Consider the following 7,866-nt stretch of genomic DNA (forward strand, 5'->3'; position numbering starts at 1 on the left):
CTGAATATAAAATAGGACTTTCAATTTAAGCTACCCAGTATGTCGATTAATATTGTTACAAACAGTATCATCCTTGCCAGATTTGATGTGCTTTATCTGTTATTTTAAGTGGCAGAGCAAGGACTGGAGGGGTGGATGTTGAGAAGGGCAATCACATGCAGCCTGTTGACCCTTGGACCTGCAACATTTTCTTCATGGAGATAAGGAGACCTGGGAGCCTATGCTGATCATATCACCTTATTTGGTAATATCTTCCTCCATTCTGGATTTGATGTGTACTTTGTTCTGCTTAAGAGTGTACATCATATAGCACCTGGCCAAGAACACTGCTCTACCTCTTCTTTCAAGAGAACAAATGGGGTCCTACACCTGCAGCATGGGGTGATGCACACCACCATCTCTCCCTGTTTCAGCTGCATGGGGTGGTGAGGAGGGAGACCACTTGGCCTTGGGGACTGTCCCTCGCTATTGAAGCTGATCTTACTCCATCTCTTCTCAATGAGGAAAGCCTTATTCCATCCAGTGTGTGGGTAAAGCTGTGTTGCTGTGTTTTTCTTGGGCATTCTAAAAACCAGGCGGCAGTTGACATCGTGGGGCCTGCTGCCCCTGGTGACAGGCGTTATTATGCTCTTTGCCATCCTCCACGAAGTGGGACTCCTCCCAGGAGGATGTAATTTGCTCAAAAATGTACTAATATTGCTTATTTTAAGTTAGCTTGTTAAAAGTATTAAACATGAGAATTTATTTTTTGTTTAACTTTTGTTTTACTTAAAACTGATAGCCAACATATATGCTAAAACCAATTAAATAGTACATGGATGCAAATAGCTTAGAATACTTCCCAAGAGTAAAGTCAGGTATATAACAGCTTGACACAGTTCATAACACTTTTTTTAAGTGGGGAATGACATTATTCTGATAATCAGCTCATTTATATCCCCCTTGGGGAAGAATTTTTCTTGATCTTACAATGATTTCACATATGTCCTTATTAGGAAATAACTATTTTTTTTCAGATTCCTTAGCTCCCTGTAGCTATGTGTTGCCATAATTTCTCAGCAAATTTTAACTTGCACCACTTTATATACAACAACCTGCAAAATCTTTTCTTTTCTCTTCTAACTCTGCTCCAAAGAAAAATTGAAAACTCTTAAGAAATTCATTTAGGTGCTTAGAAAAAGTGTTTCTTCTCTTTGATTCTTTATTTTCCTGCTCTGACTCATGTATGAGGATTATTCAAACCCTTATGCCTGCTGCAGCTTCAAGAGAGTGTTCCACCTGTTTATTAGAGTGATGGGAAGCTTTGTTCCTCATTATTCTGTTAATCAAAACTTTCTCTGGAGTCCTTGAATATCAAATCTTCTTTTAAATTTTATTCATTTTAGACTTTGTCACCTTTTATTCAAATGCTCTTGGTTCTATTTTTCTCTTTATTACTTTTAACACAAAATAGGCTTTTAGAAACAATTGCATTCACAATTACACCCATATTTAGTTAAAATACGTATAATTAAAATGATTGATTCGGAAGCAAGTAATCTCAAATCGCATCTCACAAAATAAACTGAAACAAAATAAAATAATCAATATAAGTAAATGTAGTCATCTTTAAGAAATATAGCAATTTTTTGGAAAAATGTAAGTTTGTGACAATATGTCAGCAATATTTTAAATGTATATTTTACTAATACTCTTAAACCTTAAAAAAGGCTATCTTTTGTTGATTATTCTCATTTTTCACAGAAAAAAGTTTGAATCATAAAATCTACTTTTCAATTTGCTATATAGGTACAAATAAAAATAAATAAAATATGTGTAATTAGAGATTTGGGGAGAGAATGCCAGCTGCTTAACAAAATGTGTGGTTTTCTTCCTCCTGGACTTGTTTTTCCTCCAAGTTTGTACTTAGTTTTGGTCCTGTGACTGCATCCTAGCCCATGACATTTGAGAAGAGATGCAGTGGGCCACTTCCATCTTGCCCTATGAATACCACTCAAATCCCTCTTCTGTTTTCTTTCCTTCTGATGGTTGCATATCTCTTTCCTGGGCAGCTTTGGTGCATTCATGACTTCCTAAATCAAACTCTCTCAGTCCTTGAGCAAGAAAGCCAATATTGGTCTATTCCCAGATTTAGAAAAAAATTCAATTGTATTAAGTCACAGAAATGTAGGTATTAATTTATTATAGCAGATACCACAACCTTAATTAATGCACTGTTTTCAGATAGTGTTAGATAACAGGGAACTGAAAAGTAGCATTTCATGTTTCTCTTTCTTGTGAATTCACCTGGATAAGAATTCTAATTTAAGACAATCAATTGAACCAATACAAAATTTGATAATATTTTGTTACCTTATATCATTAGTATTTTTAAAATGTATTTTATTGAGGCAAGGTTGATTTATAACATTATATAAGTTTAATGTGTACATTATATTTTTTTCTCCTGTATACACTACAACTTGCTCATTACCAAAAATTTAGTTTCCATCTGTCACCATACAGTTGATCTCCTTTACTCATTTTGCCCTCCCCTTCCCCCCTCCCCCTCTGGTAACCACTACTCTGTTCTCTGTATCTATGTGTTTGTTTTGCTTTGGTTTGGTTTGGTTTGTTAATTAATTTATCTTTATTTGTTCCTTTTTTAGTTTTTTATATTTCACATATGAGTGAAATCTGATGGAAGAGTTCCTTTCAACATCTCTTGCAAGGCAGGTCTAGTGTTGATGACCTCCCTCAGCTTTTGTTTGTCTGGGAAATTATTTATACTTCATATCAGAATGATAACTTTTCTAGATAAAGTATTCTTGGTAAACTGTTTTTATCTTTCAATATTTTGAGAATGTCATTCTACATCTGGACTGTAGGGTTTCTGCTGAGAAATCTGCTGATTGCCTAATGAGAGTTCCTTTGTAGATTACCATTCTCTTTTCCTTGGCTGCCTTTAAAATTCTTTCTTTTTCGTTTACGTGTGACAATTTTAATGTATATTTGTTTTGGAGAAGGTTTCTTGTATTGAGGTATTTAGATGTTCTCTTAGTTTCATGGACTCGTATATCTAGTTCCTTCTCCAGGTTTGGGACGTTCTCAGCTATTATTTCTTTAGATAACCTCTCTCACCCTTTTACTGCTTTTCTCTTTCTGAGATACTCATTACCCTAATATACCCTTCCAAAAAGAGTTGGATAACTCTTGTAAAATTTCTTTATTTTTTTTATATCTTACTTCCCTTTCATCTTCTATTTGTATCATTACCAGATTTTTATCTTTGAGTTTGCTAATTTTCTCTTCCATATGGTCTGCCCTATCTCCAATGCTTTCTTATGCATTCTTCACTTCATTTATTGAGTTTTTTAGCTCCAAAATTTCTCTTTGGTTCGTTTTTAGAGTTCCAATATCTTTAGTAAAACATTCCTTCTGTTCATTAATTTTATTTCTGATCTCATTAAACTGACTTTCTGAGTTTTCTTATAGCTCATTGAGTTTCTTCAGAACACCTATTTTGAATTCTCTATCAGTTAGATTGCAATATTCCATGACTTTAAGTTTGGCTTTTGGAGAATTGTCATTTTCTTTCTGTGGTATAGTGTTACTGTGGCTCTTCATAGTGCCTGATGAATTCCCTTGCTGGTGCATTTGAAATTAAATGACAGGTTAGAAGTTAGAGTCTTGTTTTCTGGTAGGTGGCACTAAAACACAAGTTTTTGCTTTCTCTTACCTGAGCTGCCTCTGGTTATATTTGAGAGTTGGTGCTTTCCAGCCTCCATCACCTCTGTAACAGATGGGGATCCCTGCTTTCCTTATAGCTTTTTGTGCCTCCAGGGTTGTTGTTGCCTTGTTTCTGCCAGTGTTGCTGTCATCAGTGAGATGGTGGGCTCTTCCCTTGCATCCAACATCCCCTGAGTCACAGGATCTGCCACCATGGAGAAAGGGGGACAGTAGGAGGGGAGCTGGGGTCACGCAGGTGCTTCTATCCTGTCTGGTATCATAAGGTTTGCTGGTTCTGCACTGCAGATGAGTAAGATGGGGGCTGGGGTTGTGGGCACCACAGTGACTGGAGAGACAGTGTACCAGCCCACACTGCCATGGCTACTCAGTTAACTTTGGCCACGGGCACTACTGCTGTAAGGAGGCTGGGGCCCTGTGTGCCACTTTCCCTGTTGCTACTGGCTTCTCTGAAGCTGTGGACTCAGCTACTGCAGTCAGAGGGCCAGGGTTGCAGGCACCAATTCTGCTATTTCCCAAGCTCTGCCTCTTCTATGTGTTCCAGTCCACCCACTTTTATATGTACAGATGTGTGGAATTCTCCAGCTTCCTGCTGTATTGAGAAGAAACACCTTTGTTGAGTTGTGGATATTTTACTAGTTGTAGTTTGAAGGGGATAGAGAAAGGTTTTTCTTCACTTTGCCATATTGCTGACATCCTGTCTTCCTTTAAATTGATTGTTGTTTTTTTTTCATATTTTCAAAATGGTAATTAGGTATTACCAAATAAAGTAATAAACAACTCTTAACTCAGAGTGCAAAATGAAAGCACCTTATTATTTTAAAGGTGCAAAAGCAAGAAAATACAACATAAACTTATTCACATTTTTAAGTAGTCATCTGTGTGATGGGTAAATACCATTTAAAAACATTTTCAGTAGAAAAATGATTTGTAAATCAATTTACAGAAAACCAAAAAAATCAGTGTTTAATGCCAACTTTAACTATAAATAACTAAAAAGAAAATTGTCCTCTTTTCTCTTTTTGCTTCAACATTTATGTCTTCTGCTCTTTGCCTTTGGGAGAAAATATTGCACTGTAAGGCTGCCATCTTTTGGGATGAGGACAAGAATCAAGATCTTCTTTAATGTAACCTCTTTCCATGCAAGTCTGAGCGGAAGGAAAACCAACTTCCCAGAAATTCTCTGGTGTGTTGGGTGGAATGTAGCAAAATTGGTGTCCAGCAGGAAGCCAACTTCTTTCCTCTTTCTTCTGCTGGAAAATCTGCATAATAAAATTTCACATTCCTTACATGTGTGTCCAAGCAATTTTCTTCTCTCTTCTTTTTTCCGAACCACCTCAATATGAGGAAAATTTTGTAAGCTAGTTTCTCTTTCATCATCTTTAAAATATGGCTCCACAAATGCTTTCTGTTTGACCTTATCTTGTTTATCACTATGAGTGTTTTTTAATTTTTTTGTAGTAGCTGACAACACCTTCTCTTAATCTGCTACTTGGGGGAAGCTATCCACCAAACAGGATTCATATTTTTCATGTGTAGTCCGATCAAACATATCTTCCAAGCTATCATACATTTTTCTTTCTCCATTTGCACTTTTTTCTCCCTTCTGCTCTTGCTTCTTCATTTTTAAAAGCATAGTTTCACTAACCAAGGTACAGTCAATGTCCACTGTCTCTCTTCCTGCTAATCTTGACTGACTGCCATACTTTATATCTACTACAGTAATATCCATTTTATACTGAGAAAGGTCTGCTCTTGGATCTATACTCCACTGGATATTTTCAAAGGATACATCTTGGTTGTTTTGTGGAGACTTTATTTTAGCAATTCTGTTAATGGATTTAACAGAAGAACTGGTTCAAATTCACATGCTCCACGGATTGACCTGGTTTTTATTTTTATAGGCTCATGAGAACCAGCACCCTTCATGTCATCAAAAAGATTCTCTGTCTCTAAACTTTCACGTGGATGCAGAGGGATTCTAAAGATAGGATTTTCTTCCTTTATTTGTAACAGTGTTTTATTATCTGGAGATTTACTCAAGGACTGGAAAAGAGACTCCTGTAAACAGGACTCTTTTGGTTTAACCCACAGCTCCCACTCAAGGTCTTATGGCTTGAGGAAGAGCCCTTTGGAACGGGCTTCAAAACTTCATAGTCACTTGCTTAAATCTGAGTTTAGAGTTCTCACTTCCTTGGCTTTTCTCTTGACACTGAATAGCTGAAAATCAATCAGACAGATCCAGAGGTTTATCCATCACATAGTCTCCATTCATGGAAGAACAAATATCCACTGCAAAAGGAAAAGCATTTTCTTTATCAAAGGAGGTTTTGGGGCAGCTTATTTCATCTTCACTTTCTTCCTCAATTTTCTTCCTTTTGGTTCTGCCTCCCAATGATTTCAGGGGTACTACGTGTTTATCTTTATCAGTAACAGTATCTTTAGTGTTATCAATACTATCCTGTTCACTTAGGGGTTCACTTGTCTTTCTATTTATAAGCATCTGCTTATTAGAAGACGACTGGTTAGTGACCTTGTTCACTTCAGCTCCAAGATTATGATGTGTGAAAAGAGCACCATCTTCAGATTTTGATCTAGGTTTCTCTAATCTATAATTAGAAGTGTTGCTGAAAGGCACTGTTTTCAGATTTTTGTCTTGTTTTGTTTTGTTTTTGTTTTTGTTTTTTTCCCCAGTTTCTAAAAGAGAAGGGAAAAAAACTTGTATTCAAACTTAAATTACTTTTCACATTAGAGGTAGCTCCAAGTACAGGAGATGATACCTGAGTGGTCAATTCTTCTTGAGGAGGAGTCTTTGAATTAGAATCTGAAAATGTTAAACTATCTTCACCATTTCTTCTAGATTCCTCAAAATGTCTTTTTTTTTTTTTGGTGATCTCATTCCAGGCAGTGGTAGAGCTCATCACCAAGAGGGTTCCTAGGGCCTCAAGATTCAGATTCATCTTGAACACTAAGTCCAAGTGTTTCAGCAACAACTGTAGCTAAATAATCAGGAGAATAACTGCTTTTTCCATATGTTTTAGCCATTGGAGCTTGACTCTGATCACAAGTGTTGGTCACTAGAATTTCACTTTCATTAGGTTTATGTTGTGGATGAGTTGAAGACTTTGGCACTTTTTTCAATTCATGTGCACGCGCAGAATGCTCCAGTTTAGTATGTGTTTGTTCTACGTGTTGGATGTGAAGGTTCTCCTTTCTTTGTAGCTGGTTAGCACCAGAAAATGAAAACGTTGTTATTGGTGAATCTGGAATAATATCTTCCTCAGATTCAGGATCAGTTGCTTGATGTGGTTGATCATTCTCAATTTTCTGCTGCAGCTATTCAGAAAACATTTTATTTTCTTCCTGTAGGTATTCTTTTCATTAATAAGCTCTGTGATAACTTTAAGATTCTGCTGTCGAATATTTTCAAACTCTTGTTGTTTCTTCCACTTATGTTCTTCAGTTACTGCACAGCAATCACATAATCCTGCTCTTAATTGATCTTCTAAAACCTTAATGGTTTCATGAAGGACTTTCTGTTGCTCTCTCAGCTGTTGATTTTTGGTGAAGAATTCTTCTAGTCTTTGTGCATCTAAAATTCATTCCTTTTTCGGTTTGGTTACTTTTACTTGTAAACCTTGTACTTCTTTATCATGATACTCCTTTTGTTTTCTCCAAAGATCCTTAGTCATTAGATACATCTGGGTTTCCACAACTCCTTCCAGAGACAGTCATCTTGCTTAATATGCTCCACACTTCTACTGCTTAATGTTTTCTGACCTTTTCTGTTACATTATATAGTTCTGAAGTTGTCTTTGCCCAGTTTAAATGCAGCTTGCCTCGAGATTCTTAAAAGCCCCAGAAGGGAAGCAGGCACACTCTGGGGCTGAGCAGAGAAGGCCGTTTGCTTTTCTCCTTGTTTGCCATTTGCTTTTCTCCTAGTTCCCTCACTAATCGACCAAACTGCCAGTGGCCAAGGCTCCCCCTCGGGACAGCCCGAGCTTTTCAGGGCTGGGGGAGGGACCTAAACTGATTGTTGATAAACATTAACTTAAAAAGAACACCACAGTCAATCTGAGATTTTATTCTCATACAATAAATATGCCTTAGAGGATATTGGCAATACTAAAGCCTGTTTTG

At 36.8% G+C, this 7,866-nt stretch overlaps 1 pseudogene; it reads right to left on the reverse strand.

Annotated features, from left to right (window-relative positions):
* Nucleotides 1–4,760: 4,760 nt before the first annotated feature.
* Nucleotides 4,761–7,461, reverse strand: LOC132352394 (DNA endonuclease RBBP8-like; annotated as a pseudogene).
* Nucleotides 7,462–7,866: the final 405 nt, after the last annotated feature.

Source organism: Balaenoptera ricei, chromosome 18 (assembly GCF_028023285.1).
Source record: "Balaenoptera ricei isolate mBalRic1 chromosome 18, mBalRic1.hap2, whole genome shotgun sequence".
Lineage (NCBI taxonomy): Eukaryota > Metazoa > Chordata > Mammalia > Artiodactyla > Balaenopteridae > Balaenoptera > Balaenoptera ricei.